The sequence below is a fragment of the Balaenoptera acutorostrata genome, chromosome 17, assembly GCF_949987535.1.
Source record: "Balaenoptera acutorostrata chromosome 17, mBalAcu1.1, whole genome shotgun sequence".
NCBI lineage: Eukaryota > Metazoa > Chordata > Mammalia > Artiodactyla > Balaenopteridae > Balaenoptera > Balaenoptera acutorostrata.
The window spans coordinates 53,697,225-53,703,224 of record NC_080080.1 but is presented as its reverse complement, the minus strand read 5'-3'; positions in this window follow the sequence as shown (position 1 = coordinate 53,703,224).

Here is a 6,000-nt window from a genome sequence, read left to right as displayed (position 1 = left end):
AATGTCTTTTCATGGCTTGATAGCTCATTTCTTTTTAGTGCTAAATAATATTCCATTGTCTGGATGTACCACAGTTATTTATCCATTCACTTACTCAAGTATATCTTGGTTGCTTCCAAGTTTGGGAATTTTTTAAACCATTTTTTTATTGAAGTATAGTTAATTTACAATGTTTTGTTAGTTTCAGGAAAGTGATTCAGTTTTATATATATATATATATATATACATATATATATAAAATACATATATATATGTGTGTATATATATATATATTTCAGATTCTTTCCATTATAGATTATTATAAGATATTGAATACAGTTCCCTATGCTGTACAGTAGTCCTTGTTGTTTATTATTTTACATATAGTAATATATATGTTAATTCCAAACTCCTAATTTATCTCCCCCCACTTTGGTAACCATAAGTTTGTTTTCTATGTCTGTGAGTCTATTTCTGTTTTGTAAATAGGTTCATTTATATCATATCTTAGATTTCACATATAAATGATATTATAGGATATTTGTCTTCCTCGGTCTGACTTACTTCATTTAGTATGATAATCTCTAGGTCCAACCATGTTACTGCAAATGGCATTATTTCATTCTTTTTTATGGCTTAAGAATATTCCATTGTATGTATATATACCACATCTTCTTTATCTGTATCTGTTTATGGACATTTAAGTTGCTTCTATGTCTTGACTCTTGTAAGTAGTGCTGCTATGAATATTGGGGTGCATGTATCTTTTTGAATTAGAATTTTCTCGGGATATATGCCCAGGAGTGGGATTGCAGGATCATATGGTAACTCTATTTTTAGTTTTTTAAGGACTCTTCATACTGTTCTCCATAGCAGCTGTACCAATTTACATTCCTACCAACAGTGTAGGAGGTTTCCCTTTTCTCCACACCTTCACCAGCATTTATTTGTAGAATTTTTAATGATGGCCATTCTGAGTGGTATAAGGTGATACCTAATTCTCTAATAATTAGCGATATTGAGCATCTTTTCATGTGTCTGTTGACCATCTCTGTCTTCTTTGGAGAAATGTCTATTTAGGACTTCTGCTCATTTTCTGATTGTTTGTTTTTTTGATATTAAGGTGTATGAGCTGTTTGTATATTTTGGAAATGAATCCCTTGTGCGTAGCATCATTTGCAATATTTTTTCTCAGTCTGTAGGTTGTCTTTTTGTTTTGTTTATGGTTTCCTTTGCTGTGCAAAAACGTTTAAGTTTAATTAGATCCCATTTGTTTATTTTTATGTTTATTTCCACTACTCTAGGAAAGCTTTTAATTAGGGGATTTATGAATAAATATCTGTTTATTACCTGTGTGGAGGCATTTGTATGAATACAAGCTTTCAACTCTTTTGAGTAAATACCAAGGAATTCGATCATTGGATCATATGGTAAGAGTGTGTCTAGTTTTATGAGAAACAGCTAAACTGTCTTCCAAAGTGGCTGTACTATTTTGCATTCCCACCAACAAAGAATGAGAGTTCCTGTTGCTCCACATCCTTGCCAGCATTTGGTGTTGTGTTTTGGATTCTGGTCATTCTAATAAGTGTATAGTGGTATCTCTTTATTGCTGTAGTTTGCATTTTGCTAATGACATATAATATGGAGCATCTTTTCATATGCTTACTTGTCATCTGTATATCTTCTTTGGTAAGGTGTCTATTAAGGTCGTAGACTGGCTTTTTAATTGGGATATTTGTTTTCTTACTGTTGAATTTTAAAAGTTCTTTGTATATTTTGGATAACAGTCTTTAAAAATTTTTTTTTAATGTATAAATGTGTTTACTTTTTTTTGAATTTTTGAATTTTATTTTATTTATTTTTATACAGCAGGTTCTTATTAGTTATCTACTTTATACATATTAGTGTATACATGGCAATCCCAATCTCCTAATTCATCCCACCACCACCCCCCACCCCACCATTTTCCCCCCTTGGTGTCCATACGTTTGTTCTCTACATCTGTGTCTCTACTTCTGCCCTGCAAACCGGTTCATTTGTACCATTTTTCTATATTCCACATATATGCACTTACATATGACATTTGTTTTTCTCTTTCTGACTTACTTCACTGTGTATGATAGTCTCTAGATCCACCCACGTCTCTACAAATGACCAAATTTAGTTCCTTTTTATGGCTGAGTAATATTCCGTTGCATATATGTACCACTTCTTCTTTATCCATTCATCTGTCGATGGGCATTTAGGTTGCTTCCATGACTTGGCTATTGTAAATAGTGCTGCAATGAACATTGGGGTGCACGTGTCTTTTTGAATTATGGTTTTCTCTGGGTATATGCCCAGTAGTGGGATTCCTGGGTCATATGGTAATTCTATTTTTAGTTTTTTAAGGAACTTCCATCTTGTTCTCCATAGTGGCTGTATCAAGTTACATTCCCACCAACAGTGCAAGAGGGTTCCCTTTTCTCCACACCTTCTCCAGCATTTGTTGTTTGTAGATTTTCTGATGATGTCCATTCTAACTGGTGTGAGGTGATAGGGCATTGTAGTTTTGATTTGCAATTCTCTAATAATTAGTGATGCTGAGCAGCTTTTCATGTGCTTCTTGGCTATCTGTATGTCTTCTTTGGAGAAATGTCTATTTAGGTCTTCTGCCCATTTTTTGATGGGGTTGTTTGTTTTTTTAAAATTGAGCTCCTTGAGCTGTTTATATATTTTGGAGATTAATCCTTTGTCCGTTGACTCACTTGCAAGTATTTTCTCCCATTCTGAGGGTTGTCTTTTCATCTTATTTATAGTTTCCTTTGCTTTTGAAAAGCTTTTAAGTTTCATTAGGTCCCATTTGTTTACTTTTATTTTTATTTCTGTTACTGTAGGAGGTGGATAAAAAGAGATCTTGCTGTGATTTATGTCATAGAGTGTTCTTCCTATGTTTTCCTCTAAGAGTTTTGTAGTATCTGGTCTTATATTTAGGTCTTTAATACATTTTGAGTTTATATTTGTGTATAGTGTTAGGGAGTGTTTTATTTTCATTCTTTTACATGGAGCTGTCCAGTTTTCCCAGCACCACTTACTGAAGAGACTGTCTTTTCTCTGTTGTATATCCTTGCCTCCTTTGTCATAGATTAGTTGACCATCAGTGCATGGGTTTATCTCTGGGCTTTCTATCCTGTTCCATTGATCTATATTTGTGTTTTTGTGCCAGTACCATATTGTCTTGATTACTGTAGCTTTGTAGTATAGTCTGAAGTCAGGGAGTCTGATTCCTCCAGCTCCATTTTTTTCCCCTTAAGATTGCTTTGGCTATTCAGGGTCTTTTGTGTCTCCATACAAATTTTAAGATATTTTGTTCTAGTTCTGTAAAAAAAATGCCACTGGTAATTTGATAGGGATTGCATTGAATCTGTAGATTGCTTTGGGTAGTATAGACATTTTCACAATATTGACTCTTTCAATCCAAGAACATGGTATATGTCTCCAACTTTTGGTATCATCTTTGATTTCTTTCATCAGTGTCTTATTATTTTCTGCATATAGGTCTTTTACCTCCTTAGGCAGGTTTATTCCTAGGTATTTTATTCATTTTGTTGCAATGGTAAATGCAATGGTTTCCTTAATTTCTCTTTCAGATCTTTCGTTGTTAGTGTATAGGAATGCAAGAGATTTCTGTGCATTAATTTTGTATCCTGCAACTTTACCAAATTCATTGATTAGCTCTAGTAGTTTTCTGGTGACACCTTTAGGATTCTCAACGTATACAGTCATGTCATCTGCAAACAGTGACACTTTTACTTCTTTTCCAATTTGTATTACTTTTCTTTCTTTTTCTTCTCTGATTTCCATGGCTAGGACTTACAAAACTATGTTGAATAATAGTGGCGCGAGTGGACATCCTTGTCTTGTTCCTGATCTTAGAGGAAATGCTTTCAGTTTTTCACCATTGAGAATGATGTTTGCTGTCGGTTTGTGGTATATGACCTTTACTATGTTGAGGTAGTTCCCTCTATGCCCACTTTCTGTAGAGTTTTTTATCATAAACAGGTGCTGAATTCTGTCAAAAGCTTTTTCTACATCTATTGAGATGATCACATGGTTCTTATTCTTCAATTTTTTAATATGGTGTATCACATTGATTGATTTGCATATATTGAAGAATCCTTGCATCCCTGGGATAAATCCCTCTTGATCATGATGTATGATCCTTTTAATGTGTTGTTGGATTCTGTTTGCTAGTATTTTGTTGAGGATTTTTGCATCTATATTCATCAGTGATATTGGTCTGTAATTTTCTTTTTTTGTAGTATCTTTGTCTGGTTTTGGTATCAGGGTGATGGTGGCCTCATAGAATGACTTTGGGAGTGTTCCTTCCTCTGCAATTTTTTGGAAGAGTTTGAGAAGGATGGGTATTAGCTCTTCTCTAAATGTTTGATAGAATTCACCTGTGAAGCCATCTGGTCCTGCACTTTAGTTTGTTGGAAGATTTTTAATCACAGTTTCAATTTCATTACTTGTGATTGGTCTGTTCATATTTTCTGTTTCTTCCTGGTTCAGTCTTGGCAGGTTATAACTTTCTAAGAATTTGTCCATTTCTCCCAGGTTGTCCATTTTATTGGCATAGGGTTGCTTGTAGTAGTCTCTTATGATACTTTGTATTTCTGCGGTGTCCACTGTAACTTCTCCTTTTTCATTTCTAATTTTATTGATTCGAGTCCTCTCCCTCTTTTTCTTGATGAATATGGATAAAGGTTTACCAATTTTGTTTATCTTCTCAAAGAACCAGCTTTTAGTTTTATTCATTTTTCTTACTGTTTTCTGTGTTTCTATTTCATTTATTTCTGCTCTGATCTTTATGATTTCTTTCCTTCTACTAACTTTGGGTTTTGTTTGTTCTTCTTTCTCTAGTTCCTTTAGGTGTAAAGTTAGATTGTTTATTTGAGATTTTTCCTGTTTCTTGAGGTAGGCTTTATTGCTATAATGTTCCCTCTTAGAACTGCTTTTGCAGCATCCCACAGGTTTTGGATTGTTGTGTTTTCATTGTAATTTGTCTCAAGGTATTTTTTGATTTCCTCTTTGATTTCTTCAGTGATCTCTTGGTTATTTAGTAACCTATTGTTTAGCCTCTATGTGTTTATGTTTTTAACTTTTTTTTCCCTGTAATTGATTTCTAATCTCATAGTGTTGTGGTCAGAAAAAATGCTTGATATGATTTCAATTTTCTTAAATTTACTGAGGCTTGATTTGTGACCCAAGATGTGCTCTATACTGGAGAAAGTTCCATGTGCACTTGAGAAGAAAGTGTAAAATGCTGTTTTTGGATGGAATGTCCTATAAATATAAATTAAATCTATCTGGTCTATTGTGTCATTTAAAGCTTGTGTTACCTTATTAATTTTCTGCTTGGATGATCTGTCCATTGGTGTAAGGAGGTGTTAAAGTCTCCCACTATTATTGTGTTACTGTCAATTTCCTCTTTTATAGCTGTTAGCAGTTGCCTTATATATTGAGGTGCTCCTATGTTGGGTGCATATATATTTATAATTGATATATCTTCCTCTTGGACTGATCCCTTGATCATTATGTAGTGTCCTTCCTTGTCTCTTGTAACATTCTTTATTTTAAAGTCTATTTTATCTGATATGAGTATTGCTACTCCAGCTTTCTTTTGATTTCCATTTGCATGGAATATCTTTTTCCATCACCTCACTTTCAGTCTGTATGTGTCCCTAGGTCTGAAGTGGGTCCCTTGTAGACAGCATATATATGTGTCTTGTTTTTGTATCCATTCAGTCAGTCTGTGTCTCTTGGATGGGGCATTTAATCCATTTACATTCAAGGTTATTATCAATATGTATGTTCCTATTACCATTTTCTCAATTGTTTTGGGTTTGTTTTTGTGGGTCTTTTTCTTCTCTTGTGTTCCCTGCTTATAGAAGTTCCTTTAGCATTTGTTGTAGAGCTGGTTTGGTGGTGATGAATTCTCTTAGCTTTTGCTTGTCTGTAAACCTTTTGATTTCTCCATTG